The sequence below is a fragment of the Lissotriton vulgaris genome, chromosome 4_1 (assembly GCF_964263255.1).
Source record: "Lissotriton vulgaris chromosome 4_1, aLisVul1.2, whole genome shotgun sequence".
Taxonomy (NCBI): Eukaryota; Metazoa; Chordata; class Amphibia; order Caudata; family Salamandridae; genus Lissotriton; species Lissotriton vulgaris.
The window spans coordinates 221,224,917-221,238,834 of NC_141691.1; the positions used below are offsets into that span (position 1 = coordinate 221,224,917).

At 47.7% G+C, this 13,918-nt stretch overlaps 1 protein-coding gene across 2 annotated transcripts in view; it reads left to right on the plus strand.

Moving 5' to 3' along the window:
* The window catches only part of LAMP2 (lysosome associated membrane protein 2), a 434,546-nt gene that overhangs the window by 243,564 nt on the left and 177,064 nt on the right, over positions 1–13,918 (plus strand). The gene's annotated exons all lie outside the window — the stretch shown is intronic.

A 13,918-nucleotide genomic window follows, 5' to 3' on the forward strand; every position in this document is an offset into this window, starting at 1 on the left:
AGCCTCTGTTCTACCCTCCTCCTATGGTTTCCAGTCTTGTGCATGTCTTCTCTATGTATACATACAGTGTTATAACTTCCGTGACATGGATTTAATCCTGTTGATTTCAACCTTTTGTGTATACATTGCATCCTGGAAACTTTGTGTACGGATACGGACTGCTTACTATTCTATATTCAAGCATGTGAATCTATGAAAGACACCCCAATACTGGAGAAGAACAATTGTTACTTACCTGTAAACAGGTGGTTCTCCAGTATTGGTGTCTTTCATAGATTCACATGCGACCCTCCCATCCTCCCCTCAGAGGCTCGCTTCTCCTCATAGACTCTGTGGTCACTCTTGTGCTACGAAAATCTGAGGGCTTGAGCTCTGAGGAGAAGGTTCTAGAGGGCTGCTGGCGCCTGATTGGCTGCAGTTTGGACTAACATAATGACAAGGATAGGCTGCATTGGAACTTCTTTTCCCCATGCATTCCTATGTGGAAACTCTTGGTTAGGTACCAGATGGTTATTGTATGCATTTTTTGGGTTTTTCCTTATTATGTATATATATATTTATTGTATATTATTATATATTTAGCATTTATTGCTATTTTATTTACCGTGGGACTCCCACTCCGACGACGGGGAATATTCAAGCATGTGAATCTATGAAAGACACCAATACTGGAGAACCACCTGTTTACAGGTAAGTAACAATTGTTCTTACTCTTCCATCCGCATTCACCTGTCGGCTATGGCAGCATACCTCCAGAATAGGCAGCACCTGTCACTCTTCAAGGTCCCTGCTATCAAGGCTTTTCTGGAAGGACTCAAAAGAGTCATTCCACCAAGGACTCCACCAGCTCCGGAATGGAACCTCAATGTGGTTCTTACAAGGCTGATGGGTCCTCCCTTTGAGCCACTACACTCTTGCGAGCTGCAATTTTTAACCTGGAAGGTTGCGTTCCTAGTAGCAATCACATCGCTACGGAGGGTCAGCGAACTGCAGGCGCTCACCATCCAAGAACCTTTCTTCCAGGTACATGCTAACAGGGTGGTGCTACGCACTAACCCTAAGTTCTTACCCAAAGTAGTCTCACAGTTCCACATGAACCAAACCATTGAATTGCCGGTGTTTTTCCAAAACCCAGAGACGCTGGCGGAGCGGATGCTCCACACCCTTGATGTAAAAAGGGCTTTGATGTATTATGTGGACAGGACAAAAGATTTCCGCAAAACCCAACAACTTTTTGTTGCTTTTGCCACACAACACAAGGGAAATGCAATCTCCAAAGCAGGAATAGCTAGATGGATAGTAAAGTGCATTCAGATCTGCTACGCTAAAGCAAAGCGCACTCTCACTATACCACCGAGGGCCCACTCCACTAGGAAGTTGGGGGCCTCTATGGCTTTCTTAGGTAACATTCCCTTAGACATCTGTAGAGCAGCCACATGGTCTACCACTCATACTTTCACTAAGCACTACTGTGTAGACGTGCATTCAAAACAGGCAGCTGTTGGTCAGGCTGTTCTAAAAACACTTTTTCAGACTGCTGCAGCTGGCACGGGCGGCCGCCGCTAATGGAGGGACTGCTATGTATTCTATGCACAGATATGAACTCGGCAGCCCACATGCCTCGAACTGCAAATGCTACTTACCAGTATGCATCTGTTCTTGGCATGTAGGGCTGCTGACATTCATATCGCCCACCCTCCTCCCCGGCGCCTGTAGCAGCTGCAGTATGTATTCATATACACATATATGCTCATAGCATGGTCATCACTCACTTCTCACTCCATCTCTGCCAATGGCTAAAAACAATCTGGGGATGGAGGCGATGCCCATGCGCACTGTAGTCCAGGGGAGGAGCCACCTATCTCGTGATACTTCGAAGACTCTTCCAGGACAACAATGTGCAATCATCCGGACCCAACACTAGGTGGCGGACTATGCACAGATATGAATGTCAGCAGCCCTACATGCCAAGAACAGATGCATACTGGTAAGTAGCATTTGCATTTCTTCGTCAAAGTTGTCGTAGATGCTCTTGATTTTGTGGCGGAAAAAGGTGCTGAGTTTGTCACAGATCTTGAGGGAGGAATGTCGTTGGACTCGCTGGTGGGTTGGGCGAACTCCTTGATGTTGAAGAGTTCTTTGCTGTTGTATGCATGAGTGGAGATTCTGTCTTCAATCGCTTTATTTTTCCTCGTTTTTCTGATGAGTTGGTGGTGGGCATTGGAGGCGGCTCTGAAGTTGTTGTGGGCTTCTGTGGGTTTGGTGTTCCTTCAGGCCTTTTCGAGGCGACTGCAAGTGCGTCTGGACTCAAAGTTCGGTGGTGAACCATCTAGCTTTCTTGGCGTGGTTGGTTGTTCTTGAGGGGGCTATGGTTTTGGTGTCTTAGTTTTCCACAATGGTTGGGTGGACTTGCTGAGTGATGAGGTTAGCTGGTCGTTGGTGATTCTGGTCCAGTTTCTTTATGGGGGCTGAAGGTGATGGAGTTTCCTGTTGTGAAGAGGGGGTCGAGTGTGTCCTCAGTGTGTGGATTCAGTCACAATCTGGCGGAGTCCAATGTTGTGGAGGTTGTCCAAGAGGGATGTGGTGCTGGGGTCGAGGTGGAAGTTGAGGTCGCCCAGTAGGGTGTAGTTGGTGAACGCGATGGTATGCGGGGAGATGATGTCCGTGATGAAGTTGGCGCAAAGTCCGCGGGGTCCAGGGGGTCTGTAGATGTGGGTTCCACGGAGGGTGGAGGTAGGGCTGGCCACTATCTTGAAGTGAAGGTGTTCCATCAGGTCTGTGGGCTCGTCTAGGAGTGAGCTCAGGCGGAGGGTGGATTTGTGGATGATGGTTATTCCTCCTCCAGGGCGGGTGGGGCAGTCCTTCTTGGAGATCTTGTATCCTTGGGGAATGGAGATATCTGGTCCCAAGGTGGTGTTAGTCCAGGTTTCGGTAAAGAATGCTACGTCCGGGTGTACTACTGTCGGAGTTCCCAGATTTCAGTGGCGTATTTGTGGAGGGATCGGACGTTGAGGAGGATGCATTGCAGGGTCTTCGGTTCGGTTGTGTTCTTGCGGATGGATTGCGCTGGGTCAGTGGTCTTGGCGGTGCTGCAGGTGTGCCAGCAGCGGTGACAGCTGACTGGTCCGTGGGTGTTGGTTGGTGATGCTAGCTTGCAGTTGTCACGCCTGGGTTTAGAGCGTGGAGTGCCGCTGTGTCGTAGCGTTGGCGGTGCAGAGATCCAGGGTTCCTGACGCTGGTAGCAGTCTGGTCGCGAATGGGCGCAGAATCACTTGCCTTTGGCGGCCTGGCAGTGTGGCCGCCATTAAGTAGGGGTCGGGGAAGGCATGGACAGCTGGGATGCGGGGCGGGTATGGATTGTGCTGGTCGCACTGGTGGTGCTGGGGGGGGGGCCGCGGGGCAGCAGCGGTGGAGAAAAACTGGCTGCAAAAGGCAAAAAGAGGTACAAATAAGGCAGCAAAAGTGCATGAAAGCGTGGAGGAAAGAAAGAGGACACAGGAGCATGAAAGGGGGAGATTGAGATGAGGGTAACAAACAAGTGGAAAAACTGAGGAAAGACTGGAGAGTGAAGGGGGAGCTTGAAATGAGGGGAAAACGACAGAAAATGGAGGTTCAGACACAGAAGGAGAGTGGTGGGGAGAGAAGTGAGGGGAAAAAGAGTAAAAAAGGAGAGAAAGTGGAGCTGTGAGGGAGGGAGGGAGAGCAATTTCACGGTCAATGAGTCGGTGGTCTTGCTCGCCTGTCCCCGCAGTGGCCGCCATTAAGTAGGGGTCGAGGAGGGCTGAACAGCTGGAAGGTGGGAGCTGGATTGGGCCGGTCACACAAACTGTCTTAACTTGCAAATCACGTTTGGAAATGTGAGGCCAGCAGACAGGTTTTTCTTTCAGAATTTTAACAATAATTAATCTAAGTGTGTGTGGTTTCATGGTCAGTGGGTAAGGCCCCCCCTGCCCACATATAGATGTAAAACTTTTGGGAGGGGTGCAGTGTCTGTATCTCAAAAACATTCTGTTCATAGCATGTGAGGCTGTAAATACAAGTGCTCTACAATCTCTTGCCATCTAGTGTTAGGCTCTGATGTTTTCAACTTGTTTTTCTTTGAAATAGTTGTTCCTTCCTTAGTTAGTAATGCACATAGGCCTGTCTCCATTGATAGACTGTTTTTACCCCACGATCTGGCTCAGACGTGTTCCAATGGTGTTCTTACTCTACATGTTCGAGGTTTGCCATTGAGGCAGTATCTACCCAAACCAGTTACCAAGAAAAGCTTCTTCTTCTTCTATCTCGACATGCTTTAGTACCCGAAGACTGCCCCCCCCCCCCCCCCCCCCCCCCCAATCACTTTCTGGGCTCTCTACCATTCCCGCCTCCTGAGAATCATGTCATTGAAATTTCACATGTCCGTCTTCTCCATTGGTATCTGCGTCTGAATGAAGACCCACCACTGTGCTCGGAATCAGGAAATGTCTAATGGAGTGATCACTTAATAAAAGCAGTTATTCATCTCATACCGGATATTTTATTTTTCCCTATTAGTGCCTTCAACCAGAACAAATCTCCTGCTCTGCCTGTGTGCACATATTTTTTCACAGAAGTAAACTTTTAACAGTTCAGTGAAGAAAATAAGTTACCTCTTTCCAATGGGTACGAAAATAAAAACTTGAGGGGTTGAAAATATGTACAACTGAGTGAGCATTCTAAAAGAATAAGATTCCCATCAATAGGACGGCAATGACGCATTTTTAAGCAAAGTATTCAATTGAACAGTAATACTTGCAATTCATCCTATTGCAGCTTTTATTTCAATTATAGAGCATTGTGGAGTCTGGCTTCGAAGTCAATGACAAAACATTGAGTTCATATGGAAGGTCTTGTAGCTGTGCCTGCGAAATGAGTGAGTGGTATTATGCATAACTGAATGGGCATTTTGTAGTAAGTTCTCAACTGGTTCATGTCATTTCTCTTCAAAAGAATTACCTGGTAAATAATGAGCAAATGCCCTTCGGAAATAAAAAGAAATTTGTCACATGGAGGTTCTAAATTTTCAACAATATTTTTCAACCTATGTATGGAACCACTAAGCCTGCATTTCACGTGCCCAGGTGTCAAAATACATCAAAATTCAGATCTATTCAATTTATATTTCCAACATCTCTCCAACCAAGACCTCAGTTTTCCCAATACTGTCTCTTTAAAAAAAGGATTGTGGGGGACCTTGAGGCAAATCCAAAGGCCACAAGGTATCATGAGGCAAAACTCTGTCAAACATCCGAAGACTCCACCATGACTGGTCGAAGGCAGATCTTTGTCACAGTTGAGGTCTTTGAGTTAGTCGAAAAAGCAACACAAAATCCAATTTGGAATCAACCCATTCCCTCCATTGCTTAACTCTTGAGAGGGTGAAAGGGCTTCAGCATGCCACGGTATCGCTCCAGAACTCCTGAAGAGCCAGGTCCAAGTTTGGTTCTGATGCCATCTGAATCTCGAAGCCTGTTAGTGACCTCGCAGCAAAGGGAGGCCTTCAGGGAGTCCATGTGGATATTTGTCATGCTGCCCGCTCCTTCTGGCGTGCCTTTTGGCCCCAAGTATCTACAGAGGCGTCCAGTCTAGGTGCCCCAGCAGGCTTGCCCTTGTCAGTTTATACTTCTTGAACCCGCTTTGGGTTCTGCACAGACTGTAATGCCAACTTTGGTTGTAATACCACTCCCAGGGGCGGTTTCCTTAATATCAACAATGGTGCTGAATGAGATTCCACTACATATAGGTGGTTTCCAACTTCTAGACCACGTAATCACTACCATGGCCATGTTCCAATCCCCCTGGAGCGCAGCCCATAACCAACCCTTCTAACTCAAATACATTGCCTTTACCCCAGGGCACATTCGTCAGCACAGATCCTGATCAGTGATGAGGGGGACAAATTCATCACACAGTACAGATCTTCCCAATCACTAGACTTGTCTCTCCCTCTAGTCCTGCCACAGAGAAAGTTCTGCTTTTACCATGGTTGTGCAACAGGCTGTGGAGGTCTTGGACATTCAGCTCCTTACTACAGATGTCTAAAATATCCTCAGAGGTTCTGTAACCTGGTCAGGCACCTACTGACACCTGTCATTTAACAAAGCTCTAATAGATACCCACTTGGGCAAAGCCAATTTCTGGGCCCTCTGTGAATAGACTAGTAGCTCACCACCATAGCCCAATCCTGTGCGATCCTGACTTCTTACTCCACTCCCGAGGCCTAAGAGTCTGGTGGTCTAGGTGTCCTCAAGCTGAGTGAACCCTAATGCCTTTTCTGCGATTACTCCTGAACAGGAGTCCAAATGTATGAGTCTGCCAAACTAATCTTTTCTTCCCCGAGCCATGCATTACACTCAGTCAATGCTTACTACCGCTGCATCAAATACTGCAGGCAGTTCTGGATGACTTAATAGCCTCTTTGGCCCAAACCATACAGGACAACCTGGATGCAGCAAAATGTGTTGTTCAGTCTGGCCTGACCAGAACAGATTGTTTGGGGCCAGGCAATGGGCACAAGTGTGATGCTTTGGCACAATGCCTGGATGAGTTATATTCGCATTCCCAGCAATGTCGAAGCATCATTAATGGGCATACCATTTGGTTAATTTGTTTGGGAAAGGGCAGTCACAGCATATTCCCTTTGACTGGTGTCCGTACTAGGCAATTTAACTACGTTTTGCCCCTTTTGTGATTATGCAAAGGGCTTCCGGTATTGCCAGCGCCAGACCCACCTCCATATCAACAACCGTCTCAGTCATTTTGTGGCGGAGACTGTGGCTTCAAGAGAATATTCAGGTCTACAATGACAACTAGCAGTTCAGTCCCCCTGCTCTCTGGCGACCACAACCGCAAAGCCACTTTAGGGTGTCCTTTTTGACAGAAACCCGCCTTGTCAAAGGCATAATCCAGACATTTCCTCCAAAGGTGCTAAGACATTACTTGAGATGCATGGATCCTCCAAATTGCTCAACGGGTATATGCTCTCATGTCTTTCTTTCCTGCTACATGTTCATCCACATGAGCGTGGCTGACTGAGGAGCAGTTTTTAGTTTTTCTGCAAGAAGTGCAGGCCCTTTTAGTTAAAGGAGCCATAGAGTTTCAGTCTCGAAAGTAGGAGCTGGGTATTATTTTTGCTACTTCCTTTTGCTTAAAGAGGACAAAGACCTTAGTCCAATTTAAAAAAAAATAAATAAAAAAAATTGGAAAAAGATATCTCCCCCCTCAGTGCCTTTTATACGGAAGGACAATTCTATGATGGTCGTTCTATCTGCCCTGGATTCTGAAGAACTGATGGTATCATTGGCTTATAGGAACACTTTTTTTCTGTATTGTCGTCCTGCAGTCACACAGGCCACAGTGGACCTGGAGCCTTTTCAGTTTGCTGTGCTCCCTTTTAGACTCCCAACTGTCCCTTGGGTGTTTACAAATGTGAGGGTGGTGGTTGCAGCATACCTTCAGGGGTTGAATGTTCCTTTTTATCGGTTTCTTGATGACTGGGTGTTGAAGTGCTCCCTTTTAGACTCCCAACTGTCCCTTGGGTGTTTACAAATGTGAGGGTGGTGGTTGCAGCATACCTTCAGGGGTTGAATGTTCCTTGTTATCGGTTTCTTGATGACTGGGTGTTGAAGGCGGGCTTACACTAGGCAGTGGTGAACCACTTTGAGATGGCATCAAACTTATTGCATCATTTTGGTTCTGTCACGTGCCAAAGACACACCAGACTTCATCACAGATGTGCTGTTCTTCAGAGCCATCCTCGATATGGTGCTCTGATACAGATCTCCTCTATCTGTCAGGATGGGGGTGTAGGTTGCTCGGACTATTCTCCTTCATCCTGCTAGTCAACCAAGTTAGATGGCATATGTGGGCTCTGAAGACTCGGTGGGCACAGACTGCACCAGATCTGCAGTGGTGGCAGGCAGGCCCTCTCTTTACCCCACCCAGAGCGGACGGTGGCTCCTGATGCATCACCACTGGGCTGGTGAGGCCATTGCGGAGATCAGAAGACTCTGGTCTGTGGCAGAACCCAGTCTCAACAAGAGTTATTTGGAGTCCTGTGCAATCCACTTGGTGAGAAAGGCCTTCCTACCATCCATCAAACGGTTAGGGCAGTTATTCACTGACCCCCACCACTGCAATACGGTACTGCAACAAGCTGGGCTTAGTGGGGTCTTGGATCCTGTGCCAAGGGCACTGCACATCTGGAAATGGCTGACACTCCAGTGGATTTCTTCGGTCATGAAGCACCTGGTGGGATCTTTAAATTCCAGGGCGGAAGAACTCCGTTGCAGACTCCTAGCGTATAGCGAATGGCAGTTGCATGTGGCAGTGGTGCAGAACATTTTGAATCGGTGTGGAGAAACCGGTCTATCTTTTTGCCACCACTGAACATGCAAGGTCAGTATTTTTGCACACGAAAATTCACAAAAAGGCTCTCATGGAGACCCATTTTAAAGGGGAGCTCAGGATTCATGTATGCTCCCCCACCCTTCTTGGCTCTTTCTAGGGAAGATCAAGACTGACTGGGCCCAAGTCCTCCTGGTGGGTCTGGTTTGGGCCAGAAGGGTGTGGTTTCCAGAACACCTCGGAATAAGACATCTGTCAGCCAATCAAGCTGCTGCTTTGAAATGGTCTTCTGTCACAGCTGCAGGACAGGGTCTTGCACCCAGGACTGTGCATCTGCACTTCAGAGCATGTAGATTAAACGGAGGTGGCTAGTATTCTTTGATCTTCTTCTGAGGGGTGTTAATATTCTTCTAATCTGGCACCCATCTAAGAATTCGGTGTATGCTGGGATAAGTTTGTGGCTTGGTGCATCACCCACTAGATTAATGTGCTGCAAACTGAGCTGTGTGCAGTAGTGTTTGGTTTGTCGTTGGCCCAGCAAGGACTTGCATTTAGCAATTCAGATTTCTTGTCATTTCTTTTGTCTCCAAGGTTCAGCCTTCTTTGTTTAATGTACCGGTTGTGATGAGATTTCTTAAATGGTTACAGCACATTTCAGCTGAAGCCCTTTGTGATGCCTTGTATTTGTCTTCTAATGCACCGTATCTGAGCCAATGCACAGCTGTCCCCTAAGTTTCTTGATCATGAATTCTATTTTTCGTTGCTGTAACCTCAAATAGTCACATGAGTGAACTGCAGCCACTCTGTTCAGCATAATTACACACAATTTGTTTTTCCGGACAAACTGGTGTTGCGAATCCAATTACATTCCTGCCAATAGTGGTAGCATCTTTCCATGTAAGTTATGCTGTCTCCCTTTCCACTTTCTCTGCCCGGCATCACCCTCTGAAAATAAGTAGACACCATTGTTAGTACCCCAAGAGAGCCCTGCTACATTGCTCGTACCAAGGACAATCGGGTGGAAGATCAACTCTTTGTGGGCTTCTCAGGGGTATAGAATCCATGGCGGTTTTGGAAAGAACCATCTGTAGGTGGCTAGTTGTCTGCATTAAAATCTGCTATGCTAGCTAGGATATTTACAACAAGGGGTGGTGAGGGACAGAGTCTCTGAATTAAGCAGAAAGCTCTCGCCCTGTCAAGAGATCAGGGCTAGATCAACACCGTTTTTTAGCTCACTGCACCATCCCAGTTTCAGAACCTGGCTGTATGCAAATTAGTCTGTTCCTGTCCCAGTGCATGATGGGAACAGGGCAAACCAAACTACAAAAGCCAATTCTTACACTGGGAAGGAAACAAGCTCCCGGGGACCGGTTTCTGGCATTACAGCCGTCTTCGGCCCGGTTTGCTTGAATCCTGATGGTGCAATGAGCAAGGGTCTCACATCTGAATACCCTTCCACGCTTAGGGTGGACAAAAATATTTACAACAAGGGGTGGTGAGGGACAGAGTCTCTGAATTAAGCAGAAAGCTCTCGCCCTGTCAAGAGATCAGGGCTAGATCCAACACCGTTTTTTAGCTCACTGCACCATCCCAGTTTCAGAACCTGGCTGTATGCAAATTAGTCTGTTCCTGTCCCAGTGCATGATGGGAACAGGGCAAACCAAACTACAAAAGCCAATTCTTACACTGGGAAGGAAACAAGCTCCCGGGGACCGGTTTCTGGCATTACAGCCGTCTTCGGCCCGGTTTGCTTGAATCCTGATGGTGCAATGAGCAAGGGTCTCACATCTGAGAATACCCTTCCACGCTTAGGGTGGACAAAAATATTTACAACAAGGGGTGGTGAGGGACAGAGTCTCTGAATTAAGCAGAAAGCTCTCGCCCTGTCAAGAGATCAGGGCTAGATCCAACACCGTTTTTTAGCTCACTGCACCATCCCAGTTTCAGAACCTGGCTGTATGCAAATCAGTCTGTTCCTGTCCCAGTGCATGATGGGAACAGGGCAAACCAAACTACAAAAGCCAATTCTTACACTGGGAAGGAAACAAGCTCCCGGGGACCGGTTTCTGGCATTACAGCCGTCTTCGGCCCGGTTTGCTTGAATCCTGATGGTGCAATGAGCAAGGGTCTCACATCTGAGAATACCCTTCCACGCTTAGGGTGGACAAAAATATTTACAACAAGGGGTGGTGAGGGACAGAGTCAGAGTCTGAGCTGGGGTGGGGCAGTGAGATAAATAACGGTGATGGATCAAGCCCTGATCTTTGGACTGGGTAAGAGTGGTCTGTTTAACTCAGACACTCTGTTCATCACCACCCCCTTTTTGTAAATAGTTTTTGGCCACTATAGGTGTGGCAGGGTATACTCAGACATGAGTCCCTTTCTCACTGCTCCATCAGGATTCAAGCAAGCCGGGCCGAAGAAGGCTGAAATGCCAGAAACCGGTCCCCGGTAGCTTGTCTCCTTTCTGGTGAAGAATTGGCTTGGTAGTTTAGTCTGCCCTGTTCCCATGATGCACTGGGCCAGGGACAGACTGATTTGCATATAGCCAGGTTCTGAGCTGGGATGGGGCAGTGAGATAAATAACGGTGATGGATCAAGCCCTGATCTTTGGACTGGGTAAGAGTGGTCTGTTTAACTCAGACACTCTGTTCATCACCACCCCCTTTTTGTAAATCATGCTAGCTAGGAAGCAGACACCTGGAGGATTGTAGGCCCATCCTTTGTGTTTCCCTCTGTTTTGCCTCCAGCCCACCTGTGAAGCAACTTTGTTTTTACTGGCAATAAGACTCTGCACACTTTACCACTGCTAATAAGTGCTTGTTCTCGCTCCTTAAAACATGGTATAATTGGTTTGTGCCCATTGGTATATTTAATTTACTTGTAAGACCCTAGTAAAGTGGCCATTATTGTGCCATGGGTATGTACATTGAATGCTAATGGTGAGCCTGCAGCACCGATTGTTCCACCCACTTAAGTAGCCCTCCCTTTAAACATGCCTCAGGTCTGCCATTGAAGCCTGTGGGTGCAGTCTATACTGCAGTGTATTCAAAAAGTGGGGCATGTAAGTGGGATCTCCATTGGCTCCCGATACGCAGCCGTATCAAATTCAAATCGCTGTGTATTGTTTACAAGTCACTCAATAATCAAGGTCCCCACTTTCTCAAACAATCTTCTCCATCATGTCCCAACCTGATCTCTTCGTTCCTCTATTCAGAACTTCTTGGCTGTGCCTCGCACTAAAACAGTCACCTGGGGCGACAGGCGTTTCCTGGTTGCCGCCCCTAGACTCTGGAACACCCTTCCTGCACATATCCGAGCAAGTCCCTCCCTGTTCACATTCCGCAAGCAGCTAAAGACGTGGTTATTTGACCAATAGCCATGTATATCTTCTTTACCCCAGTTGCTGATCCATCCCTTAATTAGCGCCGAGACGCCCACGGGTATTCGCCGCGCTCTACAAATGTCAATAAATAAATACTTTTTAGTTTTGTCCTGCAAGTGAAAAGTGCTTATACTTGCTTGAACTACTGCAAGGCCTACCTCCTCAATAGACTCACATTAGAGTTATCATCTTTCTTCTAATAAGATAAGTGATCATTTCTAAATGAGAGCAGCTAACCAGTTCACGTTTAGTGTCTTTTCAGGTCGATCGTCCGCGAAAGACCTATTGTTTTCACTTTCCTGGGAATCTGAGACAGCGTTCGGCCACGCGCCTCTGCTGTCTCAGATTTGTCCTCGAGGGCACGCACGGCGCCGTGCACATCCCCTGCCTCCGATTCACAGCCTCTCTCAATCACACACAGACACACTCACGCATGCGCGCGCACACACATACACCCACGCAGGCACAATGCATCGGGACACAGACACACATATACACACGCACACATATACACACGCAGCTACACGCGCACACAGTTACACCCACACACGCGCCCCACCCCCCTACTCACCGGGCTCTTCTTGCTTCCTCGCACCGTTATGCATTTCCTGCTCTCTACCGAGAACCGCATCACTCCTGGAATCCCTGCTTTCTTCTCTCTGAATCCCTGCTTGCTTCTCTCTGAATCCCTGCTTGCTTGTGGGCTCCCTCTGCCTCCAAGGTGCTGCGCTCTGGACGACCTACGTCACCGCTACCCTGCTACAAAGGCAGGGAATCTGCCAAAACTTTGCAGGCTCCTGCCTATCGAAGTAGAGCCCGCCTCTCTCGCCTGCGTTCCATGCCTCGTTTGGAAGTACCCAGAGTTCGGACCTCCATCTTCAGCAACGATGGCTGCCGTAGTATCAAAGTCCTTACGGGTCCTGCTCCGTAAACAGCCCACTCTGCTTTTAGGTAATCCTTGTTTTTTTGTTGCACATGGCATTTCAATAAATTACATTTTGCGCAGTGTGCCACAATGCACCACCTATTGACACCATTCACGTGTGATATTCAGCACACCACCTATGAGTGGCCAAACATGTCAGTTTAATAGCGAGTACAGCGCCGAATATTGTAATATTGAACCCACAATTAAGGCGAGGGTCTAGTGGCAGCGCACTTATCAGTGTTATATTAAATACAGTAAACACGCCACACCTAACGTATGTTTGCACTGTCGCTTCTTTTATCCGTGTTACCCGTATGCAGCTTGCGGACAATCTCAGAACATATTGGTAGGCGGGAGAGGCACCGATATTTCTAACACCTGAGGCGCGTGGCTGGGAACGGTCTAGGCAACCCTTGGAAGACTCGCGTGCGCTCTAGACGCACTTGACACCCACGGCCACAGGGCCCTGACCTGATAGCAATAAAAAAGTGAACAACCCTCGTCAGTTTACAAGCCCAGGCACACGGCAGCTCATTAGTGACACGCATAATGACACCGCCTGACAGAGACACTCACAAATACCCAGAGGCGCTGAATGCGCAGACACCTCGCTGCAGCTCTGACCTTCCCAGACAGGTTGCTGCACGACCACACCCACTATCATACACACGTAAGCCAAACAATAGCTGCCTTGTGGTTAGTGAATGTTACAGAAGTGGGGTAAGTGAGGGCATACTCTTCAATACTCCCGGAAAGCTAGCAGGGCTCGAGAAATTCACTCGACCGCTCGCATTTGCGAGTGAGATTGATTAAGGACGAGCTATTTTTAGGTCCTACTCGCCCTTTCTGGCGAGTAGGAATACAAACTTGACACTTGACCTCTGCCTCTGAAAGCAGAGGAAATGTGACAAGAAAGCAAGATTTAAAGGCATCTTTATTGCTCACGAAGTAAATGAGCAATAAAAATGCTTTTAAATCTTGCTAACTTGTCACATTTGCTCAGTTTTCAGAGTTTGAGGTCAAGTTCATTTAAGTTAGGTCGAGGAGATTTTGTAGTTTACTAGACCTGCAGGTCTAGAGCATTTTATGATTTGTCGAGCCCTGGCTAGGCATCAGAACTACACTTACCAGGCTACAGCACGTGTGAATTCACACACCTGCATGCCAGCACACACACATTTATCCAGTATTATGGGTGTGTCTCATAGATTCACATGCCTGAATCATTCCCCGTCTGG